This window comes from Elephas maximus, chromosome 21 (genome assembly GCF_024166365.1).
Source record: "Elephas maximus indicus isolate mEleMax1 chromosome 21, mEleMax1 primary haplotype, whole genome shotgun sequence".
NCBI classification, from domain to species: domain Eukaryota; kingdom Metazoa; phylum Chordata; class Mammalia; order Proboscidea; family Elephantidae; genus Elephas; species Elephas maximus.
The window spans coordinates 63,385,130-63,395,764 of NC_064839.1; the positions used below are offsets into that span (position 1 = coordinate 63,385,130).

General features: G+C 36.4%; 1 pseudogene; it reads left to right on the forward strand.

Annotated features, from left to right (window-relative positions):
• Window positions 1-608: 608 nt before the first annotated feature.
• LOC126065225 (uncharacterized) lies at window positions 609-674 on the forward strand (annotated as a pseudogene).
• The last annotated feature ends 9,961 nt before the right edge of the window (window positions 675-10,635 follow it).

Sequence of the window (10,635 nt, forward strand, 5' to 3'; positions counted from 1 at the left end):
CCCCTCAGTGAGGTATTTTGGGAATCTCACAATGCTAATTTTTTTACAGAGACATTATTTACATAAAAATATGATGGTTAATAATTTGGAATAAAGAAGCAAATGAATTTATTCATTCTAGGTAAGCTCCAAAGGAATTAGTTGATTTTTTTTTAAGCCATCGAATGAGTAAGAATTAACACGCCTATTTTCTAATGAATAAGAAAAACAATGAACATTCTTATGGTAAAGCTATATTGATACATTTATAATCAGAATTCAGTGCTTTTACATACCTAGAAGGTTAGAAGAGGGGACAAAAGAATGAATGACTATTGTGTTCCGTAGGAAAAATATTTGGCTCTTCTATTATATTTCGTCCTTCAGCATTTATTAACCCCTTTTTAGCTCCACCCAACTAGGTGGCATATACAGTATGCATGTTTACATTAAAAAGTAATACAATCTTATATTAAGATTACCAGTGTTTTAGCTTCATTTTATTACTCCTAGTATGAGGATTGGTCCTTGGTGAAATGCAAAGAAATTGTTTGTGTTTTGTGTTCTATTTCTATATCCGATGTCCTTTTCATACATACTTGACGGCAATGGTTATGTCCTTTTCTGTGCTGTGGAGATTAGCATAGCCCCTGCACAAGGATGACACTCAAATTCGTAACTCATTCCATATTTTGGGAGCCCTGGTGGCACAGTTGTTAAAGAGATCGCCTGTTAACCAAAAGGTTGGCAGTTCAAATCCATCATCCTCTCCTTGGAAACCCTAGGGGGCAGTTCTATTCTGTCCTCTAGTGTCACTATGAGTTGGAATCAACTTGATGCTATTGGGTTTTCTTTGGATGTCCTTTTCTATAAGATTTTGTCTATCATGTCTTTCATGGTAATATTCAGCCAGAAAGACATTCTATCTCTTTTTGTGAGCCTATCTAAAATCTAGACTCAAAAATCCTGAAATTGCTTCATTCGTCTGTCAGGACATTCAAACCTCTCCAAGGCCGGAAGCCAAAAAAGGGGCTGAAAGGAAAAATGATAATCAGAAATAGATCAACTTGACAGGATTTTCAACATTATATCTTTTGGAAGGTCTAGGGTCTGTGAACCCTACTTAGTCCTGCAGAAGCAAGAGCTAGAAAACATAGATTGGTGAAAGCAATCCCAGAATAAACTAGTGTACTTTATCACTGAAAATAAATCATCTCAACCATAAAGATAAGTGAAATCCTAATATATGCTACAACATGTGTGAACCTTGAAAATATGCTGAGTGAAATAGTCACAAAAGGAAAAATATATTATGATACCACGTATATGAAATATCTAAAATAAATAAGTATATAGAGACCAAAGTTTTATTGGTTACCGGGGTGAGCGGGAGAAAGAGGGGCTCGTTGTTTAGGAGGCACTGAACTTCTGATAAGGATGATGGAAAAATTTGGGAACAGATAATGGTGATAGTTGAACAACGTGAAACTTAATGTCACTAAAACATTGTACTCATGAGGAACCTGTACATAGATCAAGAGGTAGTTGTTCCTGCAAAACAAGGGGATACTGAATGGTTTAAAGTCAGGCAAGGTGTGCATCAGGGTTGTATCCTTCCACCAAAAAAAAAAAAACCCAAAACCCAGTGCCCTCGAGCCGATTCCGACTCATAGCGACCCTATAGACAGAGTAGAACTGCCCCATAGCGTTTCCAAGGAGCGCCTGTCGGATTTGAACTGCCAACCCTTTGGTTAGCAGCCATAACCATTATGCCTCCAGGGTTTCTATCCTTCCACCATACCCATTCAATCTGTATGCTGAGCAAATAACCCTAGAAGCTGGACTATACGAAAAAGGACCGGGCATCAGGATTGGAGGAAGACTTATTAATAATCCGTGTTATGCAGATGACACGACTTTGCTTGCTGAAAATGAAGAGGACTTGAAGCACTTACTGATGAAGGTCAAAGACCATAGCCTTTAGTATGGACTACACCTCAACATAAAGAAAACAAAAATCCTCACAACTGGACCAATAAACCACATTATGATAAATGTAGAAAAGATTGAAGTTGTCAAGGATTTCATTTTACTTGGATCCACAATCAACAGCCTTGGAAGCAACAGTCAAGAAATCAAAACATGCACATTGCATTGGGCAAATCTGCTGCAAAGGACCTCTTTAAAGTGTTGAAGAGCAAAGATGTCACCTTGAAGACTAAGGTGCGCCTGACCCAAGCCATGGTATTTTCAATTGCATCATATGCACCTGAAAGCTGGACAATGAATAAGGAAGACTGAAGAAGAATTGACGCCTTTCAATTGTGGTGTTGGCGAAGACTATCGAATATACCATGGACTGCCAAAAGAATGAACAAATCTGTCTTGGAGGAAGTACAACCAGAATGCTCCTTAGAAACAAGGATGGCAAGACTGTGTCTTACACACTTTGGACATGTTGTCAGGAGGGATCAGTCCCTGGAGAAGGACATCAGGCTTGATAAAGTACAGTGTCAGCAGAAAAGAGGAAGACCTTCAATAAGATGGATTGACACAGCGGCTGCAACAATGGGGTCAAGTGTAACAAGGATTGTAAGGATGGCGCAGGACCGGGCAGTGTTCCGTTCTCTGCTACATAGTGTCACTATGAGTCAGCACCGACTTGACTGCACCGAACAACAACAACAACAAACTGTCCATGTGTAGAGTGTTGAAATGGAAAATGTTTTGTTACATATATATTTGCCACAATTAAAAAAATAATGATTACATAGATGTTTTTATGAGTATTGAGCTTTACATATTTCTTTATATAAGAAAGCATGCTTAACATTCTGGAAAGCATGTGACAATTTTTTCATAAGGAAGTTTTTTTTTTTTTAAGAAAATAAATCATGTTCCCTTTGCTTTTATTCTCATAAATGTTGATCAATAAATAGTATACGGTTAATCAGAAAGGGCTTTTGGAAAAATCTGGTTGTTGATCACCAGGCCATCACCCTTGTTCCATCTTTCACTCATCTACTTTGACCCTGGCCACATCACTACACCTGAGCAGCTGTGAATTTAACGTAGAATTAGACCACCCAACTGGAGTAGAGGTTTGCTGGAAGTTTGTTAAGGCAGGGTACCCTCATAAAATCACTCCACATCAGACTTGGTGGTTCATAGAACTCTTTTAGTCATCAAATTCTACTTATACAAAACAGTCTCCTCAAATGTCTTTTAACTCCCTTCCCAAAGAAGCTTATTTTATATGGGTATTCTTTTCAAGAAAACTAATTTGTTATATATATAACCAAAATGTATATCACTTCTAAAATTTCTCTATAGGAGGCTAGGCCAAGATGGCAGAGTAGTCAGATGCTTCCTGTGGTCCCTTTTACAACGAAGACCTGAAAAAACAAGCGATCAATTATATATGACAATCCAGGAGCTCTGAATATCAAAGACAAAGTTGAGGAGTTGGATCGAGCAGTAGGGGGAGGGAGAGACAGCTCAGAAACAGCCAGGATTTGCCAGACCTGACCTGCCTGGCAGCCTGGAGGCTGGATCAGTAGACACTCATGGACTGAGGCAAGCAGTAGCGCTCTGGATACGTTTATCCACACTGGGAGAAACTGAGCAGCAGAGAGCCTGCTCAAGCCTCCAAAATCAGGATGCTTTGAAGCTGCATTGAATGTGCCAGAGTTAAATGCAAGCATCTAACCTACCCTGTGGGATCAAAAAACTTTTTCCCCTTCTGGGAAGAACCTCTCTCCCTTTTACTCACCCCTCCCCACTCTGCTCCAGTCCCAGTCTGGCTTCTGCCATAGCCACACCCCCTGGGCCAGAAGTGGGACCAGCCCTGAGCTATGCTCTCTTTGGAGATGGAACTAATTAAAGAACACTGAAAATATAATTTGCTAGCTCCCCTAAGCCAGGAACTCAGGGCAGGCACAGCTCCTTTGCCTAGGCACAGACATAAGGGGTCCATGGACTTTGAATGCCTTTTACCCCTACCTAGACCTGTGTGGGCCCATTTCATTAGCACAGTACAACAGGGTATATACCTGAAGCCTATTTTCAACTGCATTGGCTACGGGGAAGTGGCAGATTCATTACATTTGACAATGCCCTGCCCAGGAAGCGGGGTCCTTACCTACCCACATCAGGGGCCTGTTTCTTCTTCTCCTTTAACACAGTTTAATTGTCCATTCTAACTTATTTATTGCTGGGAATATCATGCACCTCACACCCTGTGTGTGTGTGTGTGTTATTTCTCCATTCAAGACACTCAGACACAACATACCAGGTTCTATGAATTTCATTTTTCTGAGGAATTTTATCTGGGTGTCTTTGGATCTATTGGACTTCCATGCTTGATACACAACTCTTACCTTGAAATTTAACTTCCCCTTCACATTTAGGGTTCTCTTTTCCTCTTTCTTGTTTCTTGCATCCCATATTTTCCTTTCTTACTTCACTCCTTCCTTTCTTATAAACATCCTATCCTTGTTACCTGAAAGACAATGCCCGATAAATAAATTTTTGAGGCCATACATATCTGCCAATGCCTTTTTTACATTAATCCTTGTTTAATAATTTTACATTACCAGGCCTTGACACGTCTCTTTGGGGATCTTTTCAAGCTGCAATTCATGCCCTCCATTTCTTGAAATTTTAACAATTATTCTTTTGATTGTTTTTTCTTCTCTGGTTTCTATGTCCAATTTATCTGAAATTCTTATTTAGCTATTGAAACTTCTGGACTAGTGCTCTGATTTTCTTATCTTTTCTCTATTCCATCTTCTAGTCTTTTATGTTCTAGTCTCCAAGAACTCTTCTTAAACTTATGTTCCAAACCCTCTTTTTAAAGCTGTATTTCTGTTACCATATTTTTAATTTACAAAAGTTCTTTTCGTTCTCTGAATGTTCCTATGTATATCTTGTTTTTGTTCATTGTGGCAATTATATATTCTTATGTTCTGATCCTATTAATGATTTTTAAAGTTTCCTCCTTCCTTCATCCCTGTGTACTTCTTATGGTTTCTTCTTATCTATTTGAGTGGTTTGAGTTCTGTCTTTCGTATTAAAGGCCTTTAAAAAAAATACCTGGCATTACCTGTTTATCTGTTGATATGTAAACATGGTGGATTACAGACGGTTATAAGTCTGAATTGTTGAATATGACATGCTGCAAGAAAGTAAGTAGGGAAAAGTAAAGAGACTGAGGGAGAGACAGAGGACAGAAGCAGATTTTAGAAAACCTCTTGTGATACAATATGACCCTTCACCATGATATCCCAAATCATCAGAAATATGTATAAATTATAATTTTTGAGGTTTAGAAGATAGAAAAGGGATTTTCCCCCCTAGGTTATTAGAACAATAAAGAAACACACAGATGAGGAAACATCCAAGTAGCCAATGAAAACTCGAGAAAGATTGTTAATTTTGGGCTGATTTTAGAATATCACAGTTAAATAGAGTTACAGTTTGAACTAAGTATAATCAAATTTCCAGGACACAAAGGGTCTCACCTAATATCAGGATTATATTCAAATGGTGTAATCATACTCCATTCAAATGAAGTAAAAATTCTTCACTGCAATAGCAACAAGAATGAATTTAATTGTGTTTTACTAGGTTATCCGATAGTCATTATGAAAGAAATATTACTGCTTTCTTTTTCCATTTCATTTCAGTACTGAAATGATAGACTTTTAATTCTAATACGTGTGCAATTGCTAATGGAAGAGTTTCCGTTTAGTGTTTATCTCACTGGATTGCAAACTTTTCTTTATTACCTAAATGGATTGAGGAAAGCCTATTTGTTTTTTAAAAGCGCTTCACTCAGCATGGCCATAAGACGTCGGTAAAATTTTTCTTTCCTCCTCCTAGAAAATTGCCTTGGAAGACAGTAAGAACTTCAGAACTTAATGTATAGAGAGTTAAACCAATTGCCATTGAGTGGATTCCAATTCACAGCAATCCTATAGAACAGAATAGAACTTCCCTATAGCGTTTCCAAGGCTGTAAATCTTCATGGAAGCAGACTGCCATTTCTTCCTTCTTCTGAGAGGCTTAGAGGTTGGACTTGCTGACCTTTCAGTTAGCAGCTGAATGCTTAACCATTGCACGACGAGGGCCGCTTATGTAGCATACTTTTATTAAATACAGTATATAGAATACTGTATATAATAAACATATGCTTCTTTTATAATTTAAAAACTACATATGTGTGTGTGCATGTATATATATATATGTACGTGGCTTAGCGGTTAAGTGCTACGGCTGCTAACCAAGAGGTCGGCAGTTCAAATCCACCAGGCGCTCCTTGGAAACTCTATGGGGCAGTTCTACTCTGTCCTATAGGGTCGCTATGAGTCGGAATCGACTTGACGGCAGTGGGTTTTTTGGGTGGATACACATACGAAACCCTAGTGGGGTAGTGGTTAAGTGCTACAGCTGTTAACCTAGAGGTTGGCAGTGCGAATCTGCCAGCTGCTCCTTGGAAGCTCTGCGGTGCAGTTCTACTCTGTCCTGTAGGGTCGCTATGAGCCTGAATCGACCCGACAGCAGTGGGTTTGGTTTTTGGGTTATATAACACACATATATATGCAAACATTCACATATGGAGTTCTTCAAAATCTTTAATGAAATAAGCATTCTAATCTGTAATCCATCTCTTGGTGGTGCAAATAGTTAACGTGCTCAGCTGCTAACCAAAATGTTGGAGATTCAAGTCCATGTAGAAATGCCTTGGAAGAAGGGCCTGGTGATCTACTGCAGACAAATCAGCTGCTGAAAACCCTGCGGAGCACGGTTCTCCTCCGACAGACTGGGGTCTCCGTGAGCTGGAATCGACTCAGCAACAGCTGGTTTTTAGTATGTAGTTCAGTAGCATTAGAAAAATGTCAAGGATTTAGCCATATGTCTGAAAACATTTCTTTGGAGCTTTACAGACACAGGGAAGAGCTTATTTCAATAATATCTCTGTGTGCTTTCTATATTAAATGACTTAGGTACAAAGGTGCTTTTGCAAGATATTATTCAACATGAAGACCAATATAATAGTATTATATTCCATGGTGCTCATAGCCATATGAATAAAAACTTAATTTCACATCTTGTATTTATTATTTAAAGTGTTTATTTTCATTTTCAAGTTAAGAACTTTCCAAATAAATATTCATGAGCATACTTATAAATTAAGCTAGAAGTTCATATTTAATCTTCTGATTACCTCTTTCCTGAAGCAATCAGCCCATTTGCCATTTCAAAATATAGGAATTAAAATCTTAGTATCATTAACACCATTCATTTTACAGAGGAATTCAAATAATAAAAATGATTACAACTGAGATAGTGAAATAATGAGGTTACAAATATTTCAGCAGGACTTTGTGACCAGAAGATTTAAAATTGATGTTTACATTGCATTTTTTCTATGTCTTCTTAATCATTGGTGCTGGGAATTACTGCTACAGAATTCCTAATGCTTCTCAGGAAATGGAAGAAAGATTTGTTGTGCCTATGTTAGCATTGTCTTGTTTTTTTTTTCTTTCCTTTTTTCATCTCAGTTAGAAGTATTATTTGGGGATTACTGTGATTTCTTTGTAAGTTGTTCTACTGTGACATTAGCTGATAGTCTTTACATTAAAACTTTAGTATTATATGAAAACGGCAATCACTAAAAGACATTTGCTCTTAATTGGCTAAGTTATAATGTTCTTTCTTGGAGCCCTGGTGGTATATTTATATTCAGAATTAGATCAGCTTTTTCATATATTTAGTACCTTTATCATTTTTATAACCTTAAGTCTTTTACACAATATTTTCCACAAAAAATATATATATTTAAGACATCAACTAAATGTAAATCTATCCTAAGCACTATATGAGTTCTTAACGATGGATTTTTTTTTTTTTTTGAGGAAATGGAAACACTGTACACTTATAAAGTAGGAATATTGGAGAACATTTCTTTAAGACAAAAACTTCAAAGTTATAGGAAATATATATTTGCTCAATTTCAATTAAATTCTTTTAAGTGGTGTTGTTTGCAATGCATGTAAATAATGAAAAACTTTCACAAAGTCTGTGGTCTTCCTAGCCAGCTGGTTTGAATCTTCTTTTGTTTTAGATTGGGTTCTCCAGAAAACAAAGTCTTAAGCAAAGGTTTATCTGTAACTACTTTATTAGGAAATGCAACCCCAATAGTGAGAGAAAAGAGGGATGAGTCAGAAAACAGAGAGAGTCAATACAACGTTGTCTTTTCAAGGGGTGGATGGTTTAACTTTTGAGAGCCACCTGAAAGATGACAAGGGGAAATACTGTCAAATGTGGCGGGATGAAGGATGAGGAGGAAGAAGGAGCACCTATGGGTCAAAGGTTTGCTCTGTATTTCTGAATTACACATGCTTCTGTGCCTGGTGGCTCAGGGATATTTTACCCCTTAGTTGGAGTTGAAACCGACTTGACAACACCTAAAAACAACACGGTAACATTCTGTTCATTATTCCCCTCCCCGCCTGCCTTTTTTTTTTTTTTCCTTTTCTTTTCCTGTGCTTCATTTTGCTATGGCTTCAGATTAACAATGATCTTGAAGTTTCTAGGTCTTCCATGGAAAGAGCATCTCACGTTCTAGTATTTTCCACTGGGGTTTTACTTCCAAAGTTTTCTCCATCATTTTGGAACCATCTATCTTTCAGAATGTATTTTGAACTAGCAGGTCTACTACTATCTATCCTATTCTCACATAGACATGGTTTCTTCCATTGAAAATTATATCTTCTACCATTTCAGTAGGTACTTGAGAGAGTCAACAGCAAAGCAATTTGTCATCTTGTTTTAGAACAACCGCCTTAAGCTGTAAAGTAATTAAGATATTTAGGGAATAGCTAGTTTTCTGGGGTCCTTCAAATTAAACCTAGTTTCTTTCACGATTCAATTTCAAATTATATTATAGTGCATCACAGTGTTGTCCAATTCTATGTATTCGTAGGTATCTATGAAACTCTTTCTATTTTGAGCTGCAATAAACTACAGTGGACAATGTAAATTTAGAAGCATATCACTAATTGAATATGACCAATAATCACTTTGAGCTCAAGATCCAACACATTGTTTGATTCCAATTTTATTCCGCATTTAACATGCCCTTTATCAATTTTAGTTTATGATGCAACACAGAATTCTGTCCCATAATGCATTTTTCATGTATTTGCTGTGTTAGGGACAAAACTAATGGTTTCATTTGCTGAAGACTTGTTCTCATTCTGGCAGGCATATGGGGGAAATGATCTACCTATGAATAATATTCATGCTGACCCACTGTAAATAAAATATGAAAACTTGTATCGATAGAACAGTAACTTACCAAATAACTTACTGATAATTTTCTGTAAGAGATTTTGTAAGTTAATTTTATGACATCAAACTTTCTGGTTATTGTTCTAAAATCAAATCTTATTGCCTACAACTCAGGGTAATTTAACCTAATATATTTTGGAGACATTAATATCAATATAAAAAAGTAGTGGAATTTCACCCATATCTTTTGGAAAGATTTGAAAACACAAACATTTGCAATTAATGCCTCAACATCGTGCTTTCATTCAGCCAATTAGCTCAGGTACAATAATTCTGGGAGTCTGCAACCTGTGGTGTTTGTTATTGCTGTCTTTATGATAATTACGACAAAGATTCCATACACGACTTGATGCCAACACCACATGGCATTTGAAAAGGCTTCTGTCCCACCAAAAGCAAATTTTATCAAACAACTGTCACCTGGCTAATTACTCAACCTATGGTAATCAGCAACCTAAACTAACTGAACCAAAAGAAAAAATAAATGAAATAGGAAATGTAAAGCTTTCTGTTACAAAGAATCACAGGAAGCTTTTTCCCCCATAATTACAGTACATCTCTACTTACTAGCGACACGATGTTTATTTTTGTGTAGCTTCATTTTGTATGTCATTATGAAAAATTTGTGTTTCTGAATACATTTTTAGTCTTCATGAAAGGAGTAAAATAAATTATTGGGCATTAAAGAAGTGAATATTTTGAAGAAGATGTTATTTATTTGATCTAAAATAAAAATGTAAATGGAGAACTTTATTATTTTAATGAAATAAAACTTTTTTAAAAATTACCTTCAATTATATCTAAAGAGCATTCTAGCCACTAGTTAATAAAAAAAAGATATAATAATGAAATTATTTTATGAAATTAGAGGAAATAATTCTAATTTAATGTAAGGGCTAATGATTTTTACTGTAATAAACAAAACCAATATATGGAAGCAGACTAATACTACCTTTTAAAATTATTTGTATTTTAATATGTAGTTTAATTTCATGGTTCACAATTTTAAAAAAGTTAGGAAAAAGTATATTATGAAAATTTGTGATACTTAATGTCTTTCAGTCATTGAGTTTATTCCTCCAAAGATGCAGCATATATTATCAGTTCTGTTGTTGTTGCAGAATTATATTAAGAGCTGAGGCTGCTAAACAAAAGGTCGGCAGTTCGAATATGCCAGACGCTTCTTAGAAACCCTATGGGGCAGTTCTACTCTGTCCTACAGGGTCGCTATAAGTCTGAATAGACTCGTCAACAATGGCTTTGGTTTTAAGCATTATATATGTGAATCCTTCTTCCTTT